We start from the raw sequence: 13,447 nt of genomic DNA, 5'->3' as shown, positions 1-13,447 counted from the left end.
AGATCAATCTTTAGGAATCACCAATATGGTGTGTCTAACCCCTAGTGGATTTTTGGAGGTTATGCAGCTAAAAGTCTTACAGAAAATGTCTCAGGTTACGTATGTAACCATGGTTCCCTGAGAAGGAACTCGCGCTGCGTCAAGCGCTGCGGGAACGCCCCTGCGTGATGCGTCATGAAGCACTCGTAAAATCAGTCCAATGGTGTGTCTGGACGTCGTAGGCGGGTGACGTCATAGACCAGGAAGCTATAAAGCAGCCCTGAACCAGACAATGTCAGCTTCTGAAAAAGTCGAACAAGTCAGTCACAGGCGTGCCGGGAGTATGGCTAAGCGACGCAGCGTCTAGTTCCCTCTCAGGGAACCGTGGTTACATACGTAACCTGAGACGTTCCCTTTCAAGGGAACTCGCGCTGCGTCAAGCGCTGCGGGAACACAATACCAACGCCGCCATAACTCTCAAGTGCCTGTACATGTGAAATTCATAGCATACATTAAGCTACAAGCACCCGAGAACCTGGAGTAGAGGCTACGTCAAGGTTGTAAAATCTCACAAAGGTGTGCGGAGAGGACCACCCTGCCGCATCACATACCTCCTGCAGGGAGACTCCTGACAGAAGAGCCAAAGAGGCCGCCATACTCCTAGTAGAGTGGGCTCGGACCTTTAGTGGTGAAGGTTGGCCGGCCGACTCATATGCGAGTGAGATAGCCTCGACTATCCACTTACTTAGTGTCTGCTTGGATGCAGGTTTCCCTTTGTTTGGGGACCCGAAACAGATGAACAGTTGCTCAGATTTCCTCCACAGGGCAGCTCTGATCTAGTGCCCTTACTGGGCAGAGCAGATTTAACTTCTCCTGGTCTGGATTCTCAAAGGGAGGCGGAGAGAAGGCCTGCAGCATTATAGGACCCGCCACGTTCGTAGGAACTTTCGGGACATATCCTTCTTTTGGATATAAAAAAGCTTTCACCATTCCTGGCGCAAACTCAAGACAGGAGGGGGAAACAGATAGTGCTTGCAAATCCCCCACTCTCTTTAGAGAGGAAATAACCAAGAGAAACACAGTTTTCAACATGAGGAACGTCTCTGGCACCTCCTCAATAGGCTCAAATGGGGCCAAAGCTAGACCTTCCAGCACCACGGCCAGATCCCAGGTCGGCACCCTTGAGCGTGCCGCAGGCCTTAGCCTCAGAGTACCACGAAGGAAGCGAATAACCCATGGGTGTTTCCCCACCGATGCACCGTCCAGATGGACGTGATAGGCCGATATTGCCGTCACGCATACCTTTAAGGTGGAAGGGGATAAACCTGAAGCAAACTTTTCTTGTAGAAAATCCAGTACTGAGTTGACTTGGCAGTTGACTGGGTTTAGAGAATGGTTAGAACACCATGATACAAAGACTCTCCATTTAAGGGCATACAGCCTCCTCGTTGAAGGGGCTCTGGAGTGCAACATGGTCTGAACTACCTCGGCAGAAAGACCTGAGTCTACGAGCTGGACCCCTCAGGGGCCAAGCCCACAGTTTCCACAGCTCCGGCCTCGGGTGCAGGATTGCCCCCGACGCCTGGGAGAGAAGGTCCCTCCTGATCAGAATCTCCCACAGGGGACCTTCAAGGAGATATATAATGTCTGACAGCCAAACTTGTGTCGGCCAAAACGGGGCTATTAGCAACAGACGAACCCCGTTCCGGCGTACTCTCTCCAGCACTCCTGGTATCAATGCCAGAGGGGGAAAGGCGTACAGACGCAGCCTTGGCCACGTCTGCACCATGGCATCCAACCCCAGCGGGGCTGGATGTGTGAGGGAGTAAAATAGGGGACAGTGCGTTGTCTCTTGAGACGCAAACAGATCCACCTGAGCCTGACCAAACCGGTTCCATATGAGCTCCACCACCTCGGGGTGGAGTCTCCAACTCCCCGGCACCACTCCCTGCCTCGACAGGGAGTCTGCCGTCGTGTTCAGGTACCCCGGGATGTACACTGCTCGGATCGATAGCATTTTGCCCTGGGCCCAAACTAGGACTCGATGTGCCAGCTTCCATAGCCGGCGCGAGCGTAACCCCCCCTGGCGATTTATGTATGAGACCACCGATGTGTTGTCCGTGCGAACCAACACATGATGGCCCCTCAGGTCCGGGAGAAAGTGCCTGAGTGCCAGGAACACTGCCATCAGCTCTAGCTGGTTTATGTGCCAGGAGAGCTGCTGGTCGCTCCACAGACCCTGAGCTGAGCGACCACTCATGGTCGCCCCCCAGCCGGTGAGGGATGCATCCGTCGTTAGGACAGGAACCAAGGATCCTTCCACATGACTAAGGCACGTAGGCATCGCCGCGTGACCTTGATCATGCGAAAAGGATTTCCCCTCGGGGAGAATCCCTTGGTCTTGAGCCACCACTGTAAGGGCCTCATGTACAACAGGCCAAAAGGTATCACGTTGGACGCTGCTGCCATCAGACCCAGAAGTCTTTGAAAATGCTTCACAGTGAGTGACTGACCTAGCTTTATCTTGGATACGGTTTGTAGAATCGAATTCACCTGAGCAGGCGTCAGCCGAGCCCTCATGGTTTTCGTATCCCATAGCACACACAGAAAAGTGACGTTCTGCTGTGGAGATAACATGCTTTTCTTTGTGTTTAGCCTTAACCCCAGCCTCTTCATGTGAGCGATCACAGCATCTCGATGCTGAGCCGCTAGATGTTCCGACTCTGCTAAGATCAGCCAGTCGTCTATATAATTCAATACGCGGATGCCCTAGAGTCTCAGCGGAGCCAAAGCTGCATCCACGCATTTTGTGAAGGTGCGGGGTGATAATGCTAGGCCGAATGGAAGTACCCGATATTGGAATGCTTCGCCCCCGAAAGCAAACCTGAGGAACTTCCTGTGTTGAGGAAGGATGGAGACGTGAAAGTATGCGTCTTTCAGGTCTATTGTGACACACCAGTCCTCGGACCTGATGTGACACATGATCTGTTTTAGCATGAGCATTTTGAAATTTAGTTTCTTTACTGCCCGATTTAGCTGGCGCAGATCTAGAATAGGACGCAGTCCTCAAACCTTCTTCGGAACTATGAAGTACCGGCTGTAAAACCCTGACTCTCTGCAGTGGGGAGGGACCCGCTCTATAGCCTCTTTTTGCAGAAGAGTCTGTACCTCTTGCTCCATTACCAGAGCCTGCTCGGGGTTTACCACTGTGGATAATACCCCGTTGAACATGGGCGGGTGTGACCCGAATTGTATTCTGTACCCATTTTCTATTGTGCGCAGGACCCAATCTGATTTTGAAGTGTGAGCAGCCCGGTGTCCTGAAACGTCGCGCCGGCAGGAAGCAACCACACTGACCGACTTTTGACCCTTCTTGGAGGGAGCGAGCATCCCCGCGCCGCTACGTTTCCGGGCGGACGTGGAGATTTGCGCTCGCTGAGGACCGCTGCGCCCTGAAGCACCCGAGGTGGCAGGGTTGGCAGAACAGCCCCCTGATGGCACCGAGAGGAGACGGGTGCCTCGACACACCGCTTCCCCCCGGAGGGGACTGCCATCCGAAGTCTGACGCCTCTGGCCGAGGCCTTCCTAGAGATAATAACAGTCCTCAGATCTGCTCTACCTCGGGAAGACCTCGGCTGAGAGTGCTGATCCCGCCCCCAGTCTCTCTGTGGGGGAGCGCGGGTCGCAACACTCTCTCGCTGTTGCGCTCTGTGAGAGGAGGACGTACTCGGTTGGGGCTGCTCCCGCCCAGCAGCCCCAAAGACATGAGATTTGCGGGGGAGAAATCTTTGGAAACGCAGCCGCTTGCTTTTTAGACTCTTGAAACCTCTCGACGACTGTGTTGACTGAGTCGCCGAAGAGGCCAGCAGGGGAGATAGGAGAGTCGAGAAGGAACTTTTTATCTCTATCTTTTATCTCTGAAAGATTTAGCCAGAGATGTCTCTCCGTGGCCACCAGGGCTGCCATAGAACGGCCGATGGATCTAGCCGTCTCCTTGGTGGCCCGAAGAGACAAATCATCAGCTCTCCTAATCTCCGCTATCGTTTCCCTCCCCACTTCTTCACACTCATCGTCAATGTCTTTCAGCAGGTCAGCCTGATAAGCTTGAAGTACCACCATCGTGTGGAGACATGTGGCTGCCTGACCTGCTGCTGAGTACGCCCTACCCACTAACGCCGATGTTGTTCTGACCGGCTTAGTGGGCAGCTGCGGGGCTTTTAACGACGATGATGACTCGGGAGAGAGATAGCTTGCGAGCGTCTCTTCTACCCGAGGCATCACCGCGTAACCGTGCTGTTTCAACCCCACTATGTTTGAATAAGCGGCTGTATTGGGGTTGAATGGTCTGAATGATGCCGGTTTTTTCCATGATTTCGACACCTCGGTGTGGAGATCAGGAAAAAATAACAAGCCCCGCTTTGGAGGTTGTGATATAGATGGAAGAAAACGTTCATCTAGCTTGCTGGGCTGATGCACTTTGTGCGTCTCGGCTGGCCAGTCTATTTGCAACCTGGCAACAGCGCGAGTCACAACCTCCAAAAGCTCCTCTTGAGCGTGTGAATGAGGCGGCGAAACCTCATCTAAATAGTCCAGGCTTACAACATCCAATTCCTCAGAACCGGAGTGTTGCTGCACCTGCGCTTCAGCGCGAGCAGAAGAAACCGCAGAACGTGCTTCTAGCTCGGCAACTGAAGCGTCGGGTCTGACGGGTAAAGGCAGAGAAAGGGGATCACCCGTCTCTAACCCCGCCGTCAGATCCATTTGCGAACCCCAAGATGAAAGCCTTCGCTGTGCCTCAGCAGCAGCGGGACCTGCACCCTGGGGAACACGAGCCGAAGCGCCCTCCTCGAAGAGCAAACGGCGGGACCGGAGAGTTCTCATGGATAACTTTTCGCAATGCTCGCAGCCAGTCCCAAACACATCACACAGAGCAAGTGAGTATCCCCACCCGTGATGAAACGAGGGCAGGGAGTAACACACTGTCTGTACTGTTGATTCGCCTTTTTTTCTTATTTTTTGAGAGACACACACACTTTCTTTCATACAAGGACAAACGATTTCACATGGAGCGCTTGTGAAGACACAGAAGCTGACATTGTCTGGTTCAGGGCTGCTTTATAGCTTCCTGGTCTATGACGTCACCCGCCTACGACGTCCAGACACACCATTGGACTGATTTTACGAGTGCTTCATGACGCATCATGCAGGGGCGTTCCCGCAGCGCTTGACGCAGCGCGAGTTCCCTTGAAAGGGAACTAATTTTTTGAGTTTTTGACCTAAAATTTTGAACACAACTTGGTTAGAATTTTGACTTTGACTTTCTGTCTTTTTTAGGCTGAAACCTATATTAATTTATATATTTTTTAATAAAATAAATATTTATTTTATTATATTTTTATAACAATAAACTTAAATTTCAATAACTTTTATATAATTTAATTCTATATTTTTTTCCACTTCAGCAATAATTTGCCAAGTGTCTTCTTTTAAAAGAGACCAACCATAAGTCTTTAGTCCAAAGGGTTCATGAATTACAACCATTTAAGTTTGAGTAGTGCATTTTCACGAAATGCTCAAAAAGGGGGGTGACAGGTAAAGGGTTAAGGCACTTCCGTATCGGCTTCAAGAGAAACTGCGGGAGGAACCGCTTGATGGTAACGCGAAAACCGTTGTGGAAATGGCGGCTTTAATAAGCAGCAGTGGTTTGCAAAGCCTTCATTAGCTGTGCTTCCATCCAAAGATGCGAATGTAACTTATGTGCAAAAATGCAATATCGTATAAAACATTTGTGAATAAAGCACCGTTTCCATCCAGTCGAAGAGAACATAATCGCCTCTTCCTGATAAACTACCGCTAAACAATCTCTGAGAAACATAGAAGCCACCATATATAATCCTGTTCGTATATAATCAATGATTTGCGTCTCAATAAACGTGTTGTGTTGCTCTCAGAGGCAGATGTGCTGTTGGGAACACATGTAAGACAGTTCTAGAGCTCTAGGAGGGGAATACACAGAGCATCTTTCACAACAGATTAATGAATGACCAAAACACATGTCAGACGCGAGTGTGTGTGTGTGTGTGTGTGCAGGGCTCAGTGGCGGCGCCAGGCGGGGGCTAGGTGGTGCTGCAGCTCCCCCTATAATAGCCATAGCACCTGCCCAGCACTCCCAAGAAATGTCTGTAATTTTTTTATATTTATATTTTAATGTCATGTTTGAATATTCTTTTTCATGTTTTTAAAATAGGAATTAAATAATAATTTAAAATTATATATATTTTAGTCTAAAATAACATGAGGCCCAAACAGGTGATCTTCTTTGGCCAATGGGCTCGGCGCCCGCGAACCTCTGACATTAACTCATTTCAGCTTGTTTTTGATAGCGAGTTTTAGCAAAGTAAAATAACGTCACACCAAAATGGATCGTTTTTTGCTCCCTAAACGTCCACGTTCTGAGTCACATCCTGAAACGAGAAACTGGATAACAAACGTAATATTGCACTTTTGTCACACAGAAATGCACTTGACAGTAAACCACTGATTTTGAGCTAGGATACATTAAAGTGAATTTACTGCTTTTAAAATCTGTCATCATTTACTCACTCTCATGTCGTTCCAAACCTGTATGACTTTCTCTCTTCCGTGAAACATAAAAGAAGATATTTTGAAGAATGTTTGTAACAAAGCAGATAGAGCAACTATTGACTACCATAGTATTTTTTTTCCTACTATGCTAGTCAATGGTTGCTCTCTCTGCTTTGTTACAAACATTCTTCAAAATATCTTCTTTTGTGTTCAGCAGAACAAAGAAACTCATACAGGTTTGGAACAACTTGAGGGTGAGTAAATGATGACAGAATTTTCATTTTTGGGTGAACTATCCCCTTAATGCATGGGATCCAGGCTTTAAAGCTGTTTTGTTTAATTATAATTTAATTACTCTACACTCTAAAAAAAAAAAAAAGGTTCTATATGGCACCAAAAATGGTTCTTGGCTCGTAATCATAAGGGAACCTTTTTTAGTGCTATAGCACCAATTTTGGTGCTTCAGTGGTTCTTCAGCGGTTCTTCAGAGGTTCTATATAGCACCTTAGTCAAAGAACCGCTGAAGAACTTCTGAAGAACCACTCACTGCATGAAAACACTGAAATCCGGCACTATCCGGGCATGGTATACTCCTGTGTAATTTGATGTTTACCGGATGTATGTGGGAAAAAGCGGATCAGAGTAACACGGAACAGTATATTTCCAGAAAAACCCGGAAACCTTACGTATGCGGACGTATACAGGAATCCGTGAAATTTCACGGACATATACAGCTGAAACACTGCTGGGTGTGCTAGGACTGAAGACTGTTAGGTGTGAAGAAGACCTTTCTTATGTTAATGACTGACACTTGTGCTGGCTGTTCTCAGAAGGAGGGGGGCAGGGGAGCACTTCAGGATTGAGAATTATCTCTGGTCTACTGTAGGCTACAGCAAACAAGCTTTTTACACAGAAAAAATAATTCTTAAGGCCCTGAAACACTAAACTGAACTAGCAATGACTAAAGCCGACTGTGGGGTTGGTTCACGTTGCCTGGGTCTGGGCCAAACCATCAGAATGGTGTGTCAGGGCCTTAAAACCACTGCATGAAAAGAGTCTCTAAATCAAATATTTTTTATAAAAACAGTACAAAATAAAAACCCTGTCTGAACATATACGTTCACAAAAAAATCTGAATATGTAATGAAATAAACAAAGAAATGTAATGGAATTAACAAAGGATAATTAACCAAACATTTTAGACTATCCCCAAACAATTTTTGCAAAGTTTTACAAATTGTAGGCAATAATAGAATTAAATAAAAAGGAGATGAAATGTGGAAAATGAAAAAGTTTGTTTTAAAAACACCAAAAACTGATATGCTCAAAATAAAAATATGGAATAAAAAAGAGCAGGGATTCACTTGCTCAAGAAACACAGAAACACAAGCAGATCTTTCAGCTCTGCAACTATTAACAAAAAGTGTCACTCCAAGATTCTTAACTTTAACACGCTGCAAAAGAGGGGCGTTTTGAGGTTTGAAATCCACCACTCACAATAGATGTAGGTGCAACCAATAAGGTTACCAATAAAAATAAGGCAACCAATAAAAATAATCCTAATTTTACAGAAAAAAACGTCAGTTTTTTACAGTATTTTCTTGTAATTTTGAATTATGTTTAAAACAATGTAAAATTACAAACAATATCTAAATAAACAACTTGACTGTTATTTTAAGGATTATATCATTAATGACAAATTACAGTAATTCTCATTTTTTTATACAGGAACATCACTGTATTATTTTTCTGTTTTCATAAATAACAAATTCATGCAAAATTACAAACAATATCTGTAAATTAACAACTGTAATACAATATTTAGCTCATTATATTAAAGGTTTATGTTTATGTCCATACTAACAATTTAACATTATTCTTTGTCATTTTAAAGTAAATCTTATTAGTTTTATATTTACACTGTAAGAATAAAAACCTAAAAAAAAAACGCAGCTACAGCTGCAAAACAAAAACCGTAAAATAAGTCAAATATCTTAAGTCAAATAAAGTTAAAAAACTTCACAGAAATTTACATTAAACGTTTTAGAGAAAACACTATTAGTTTACAGATTTTTCCTTATTTAAATTAAGATATTTTACTTTAATTTTCTGTTTTACAGTGAAGGTGTATTTTTACATTCAAACTGGTTTTACATTCAATTCTGGATACAAATATAACAAAATATATAGCAAACTAAATATCAAACAATAATTGTTTTTAAAGAGTACAAATCTGCACTGCAAATCTGCACAGGTTGAAACTTCCAGGCCTCTGCCCACACCACAAAACAACATTTGACCAATTCATTAAATATAACAGCAAATAAAAATAAATATACACATTTTCTAACTGTTGTTTTAAACAAGTTTTTTTCTATATTTGCAAGGCTACTTGCTGTCTTTCCGTGTTCTTTTGAGCGTGATTGGTCAATCTGAACGTCATCCAGAAATCTGACCAATGACAGTGCGCGCCTTCAGTTTGAATTATACACCCGTTGCCGTTGGAGTTGCTCGTTGCTCGTGGCTCGCGGGGACGCGACGCGATCGCGCGGCTTCTAATCTTCAACAGGACGGCTTCTTCTGTCCATTAATGGCATTGCATGGATCATTTTAAACCTGTTAAAATCTTATTTTGGACGAATTTTGATTGTGGGATGTCGACTGAGAACGAAAAAACATGAATACGAACAGACTAAGTTTCCAATGGCGGACAGCAGACGGCAGAAGGTAACGTAAACCCCTTTATATTTTTTCTACTGCTTATCAAGATATATAACGTTAGTGCATTAAAGTCATATGCTAATCGTGATTAACTTACATATTCTGTTTCTGTGTTTTGTTGTAATATTGTTAAGATAGGGCTGGGTGTTATGGCGATCTGATGATACTGACTATTGTTAGTGATTTTGCTGTAAACGTTAACATTACCGTTTTATATTGCGGAATGGGAATATAGCGTATATAACGCAGCACTGACTGTACTAAAACTTTTTGACATTTTGACAAGGAAACATGCATGAATGTAGAATAATGAACGGGACATGCATGTGTTAAAATAAGCCTCTCTCAGACAGCAGGCGATCCCGAAATCAATTATCTTTCTGTAAAATGCACACAATTATCTCAGAAACCTTGTCATGTGAGGTATTCACTTGATTTAAACAGTCAGTTATGTCTTAAGTACGTTAAACAGTTCAAGTTAACGTGGGGAAACCCGGATGCGTGTCATTATGTGCATCCGTTCTTAAAGGGGCTGCAGCTTTGTCATCATTTTAATAAAACAAAAGAATAGAGAAGACCTTCTGCTTCTTTAAGAATCATGTGATATTAATTAATTGAATATCATACAGTGAAGACTTTTAAAGCAGTATTATTCTGTAGCATTTTAATAAAATATCCATCAAAATAAATATATTGTGATATCGTTATTGTAAAATATAATTTCTCATGTATGTATAATTATATGGTCATAATGCCCATCCCTACTGTCAGCTAGTTTTAAGATCAAGCTTGTCATAAAATGTAACAGAGCTTTGGAATGAATAATCTGAGATCATGTACACTTGTTCTGCAGAGAGGACAGGAAAACACCATACTTGGACTGAAGAATTATAGGCAAACCAGGATTTTGGATCTACTGTAAAGTTTTTGTATGGGCCTGGTGAGTATGTTTTGCAAGTCCATGTCCGTAAGTTGATAATTAATATTAATGTTTTATCAAACAAATTAATATTCATTTGTGTGTGTGCATGTTTCTTCCCCCCTCATGATCCAGAAGTTTTGGATCCATGATCCTGAAGAACTTTTACAGATGTTGACCCTGAATGTGTAAAAGGTAATCTTAAAAATGTTGTCATTATTTTAATGTTCTCTGTTTTTTTCTGTAATGTAGACGCATGCATTTTCTGTGAAGTTGCTTTGAAACAATATCAGGGTTTTTCCTACATTGAACATTTTTTGCCGGCCGCCAAAACAAATTTTTGTCCCGCCAAAGCCTTATTTGTTGAGTTATTGTGATTTATGAGTGATGTAGAACAGATGACTGCTGCACTTGAGTTAACTGAGTGACAGAGAGAACGACCAGTGAGCTCCTACCCCGCTCGCACGCTCTCTGTCTTCAAAATAAGCATTCTTAGCTTTCTAATGTTTCACATATTACGTTAATCAAAATCAAAAGGTCGGAAGACCGAATCCATGTTGCATGTGGCGCTATCAGACGTCTTCCTTTAATTACCGCTGGGTGTGAAATGCGCTCAAAAAACATTGACTGATTCTCTGACCAGCTGACATAAAGCATACTTTAAATAAACAGGAAACAAATCCTATCCGGTTATGAAGTGTTTTCTGTGTCTTGACAAATCTTTCGCGATTTTCTAAAGACGGGATTCACACACAACGCGTCTGCTAATGTCCGATTCGCCACCTAATGACTCCTTTGAACAGAATCATTTTAACGACTGGTTAGAATTTATCTGTCCAACACTGAACTCACGAATTAGTTTAATCATTTACTCAGAACAACACCTGAAATGAGAACACAAGTGTGCTTACCCACTTTAGCAAGAGTGGATGGTAAGAATTAGTTTTAATTATCAACAGTCTTTCAGCTTATTTATGTGGACAATGTGTAGTAAAATAAATAGCCTAAAATCATTTAGTTTAGACTGGAGTGAGGTGAACCCAGAACAAATTTGTTGTTAGCTAGCTGATTGTATATGGCAGAAAATTAGGCTATTTGTTCATTTTTTTTTAATACTATTTTTTTAATATTGATATGATTACCGAAACAATTATCAGTAAATAGTGTAAAAATGAGGAACAAAAACAAACATCAAGGTATCAAAATAAGATAAGCAAAAGTTACAAACTTTCTTTGAATTTATTTCAAATTTATTGTCAGTATTGCGCTTGCAGATCATGTGGGTAGGGTATTTTTTTTTTACCGTGCGTATGTGTGTGTGTATGGATGACCATGTCTGTCAGCCACCACCGAAGACCATTTTTGACCCAGGAAAAACCCTGAATATGTATTGTGAAAAGCGCTATACAAATACATTTTAATTGAATTGTTTTACTTACTTTTATTGGCATTAACTATATATTATTAATGTATTATTTGGCAGGTCTCAAGATGTATTTTATTTTGTGAGACTTTGCTGAGGAAGTATTCTTTGGCTCAGTCTGAAAAGGCCCAGAAAAGAAACACTATGAAGAACATCACACAGAACCGTCAGAGAAAGAGACGGGTAAGTTAAGAAACCGGTTAAGCTTTTTCCCTCCAGAATGTTACTATACTCCTCTCTGAGTTTTAGTGGTTAATTTACTGTCATGTTTTGCAGTTGCTGGAGACCAGGTCCAGGGTTGCACAAACCAACACAGAACCTGTGGAAGACCGCAACTATAGACAAGATGTCTGATGAAGATGCTGCTGTTGTTGATGGAAGGCTTGGTTAGGCTAGCTACTACAAACCAGACTAGACTGACCCACACTACATGTCACATCACCAGCCCATCATGCCAGTTTGAAAAAATGTTCAAAACTCAAACAACATTGTGTTAGAGTTGGTCACAATTATTTTATAATTATAATTTTAATATTCAATTGTTCCATTTTATATTTTCTTTATTCCTATGTTTATATACTTATACTTTTATTGGTTCCCATATATAGAACATTTACATATATTTTATATACACTTTTTAATTTATAGATTTCTTTGTCTCGTTTTATATTGTATACTTTGTATGTTTGTTCCTTTTTAGATGTCCATGTTGCTTTTGATCTCCACGTTTTGTATTGTTGTTCATCTTACGTCGCCTTCCTTTAGAAACATTTTGTTCACTTATCTTTTCCCCCATTCATTTTAATGTATGTTTATAATGCTCTTTGTTCTTTTTATTTGGTTATATTGTTTACTTGGAATATTTATATGTATTTTAATATATTTTATATATACTTTTTTTGTCTTATAAATGTATTGTTCTCATTTTATATTGTTTAATTTGTATATTTATTCTTTTCCTTTTTATGTTCACTGTGTATTTTATTCCTTTACATCTCTGTCTTTTAAATTCATTTTTTTCCCCTTTTTGTTTCTTTACCAATTCATTTTAACGTATATTTATGTTCTTTGGACTGTTTATATTTTTACATTTGTTCCTTTACATTTTCATCCCTTTTAAATACATTTAGTTAACTTGTTTTTGTTTCACCATTGTTTTAATGTTCTTTTATAATGCTGTTAAGAATGTGTTTTTTTTTTATACCTTTTTAATAAATATTTCAGACTTGCTCAAATTGTTTTGTGTGTGTTTTTCTTTTGGGAGGGAGAGGGGATTATTTTTATATATATATATATATATATATATATATATATATATATATATATATATATATATATATATATATATATTAATGAGCAAAATCTGCATAGCTGGCCTATAACCAATCAAGTCCCTATGCTACAAAACCTAGCCCACCCTTAGCCTTAGAAGTAACCAATAAAGTCACTTGACTGGGTTTTCAATGCGTCCTGTCATCCAATAGCAGTCTGGGTTTTGGGAGTGGTTTTAAAAAAAACAACCAATCCAGTTTGAGATGAAGGACCAATAGGGGGTGGAAGGCAAAGCTGTTTAGAGGTGTGAAAATGTCTCCTGGGAAAAACTTGATGGGATTATTTGCCATGGCAACAAATGGCTGTAGCATGGGAGTATACGGCCACAACATACATCCGATTTGGTACCATTTCGGATGAATACGGACATATACGGATCCATGGAATTTGACCTATCCGGCCAGTATACTCCTGGATTCTTCCGAATTTCAGCAGTGTATACAGGAGTATCCTGGTCCGGATACACCTTTTTTCATGCAGTGACTGAA

The 13,447-nt window shown here is 41.7% G+C and overlaps 1 long non-coding RNA gene across 2 annotated transcripts; it reads left to right on the top strand.

Annotated features, from left to right (window-relative positions):
* Window positions 1-10,136: 10,136 nt before the first annotated feature.
* On the top strand, window positions 10,137-11,970 carry LOC307124297. Of its 2 annotated transcripts, XR_013816247.1 has the most exons (4): window positions 10,137-10,225; window positions 10,340-10,399; window positions 11,688-11,810; window positions 11,904-11,970. It is a non-coding gene; the product is annotated as an uncharacterized lncRNA (long non-coding RNA). The 2 variants fall into 2 exon arrangements; XR_013816248.1 differs by having other exon boundaries at window positions 10,152-10,399.
* Window positions 11,971-13,447: the final 1,477 nt, after the last annotated feature.

Source organism: Gobio gobio, assembly GCF_949357685.1.
Source record: "Gobio gobio genome assembly, chromosome: 3".
Taxonomy (NCBI): Eukaryota; Metazoa; Chordata; class Actinopteri; order Cypriniformes; family Gobionidae; genus Gobio; species Gobio gobio.
Note: the sequence above shows the minus strand (reverse complement) of the source record. Positions and strands in the feature narration are given on the sequence as shown.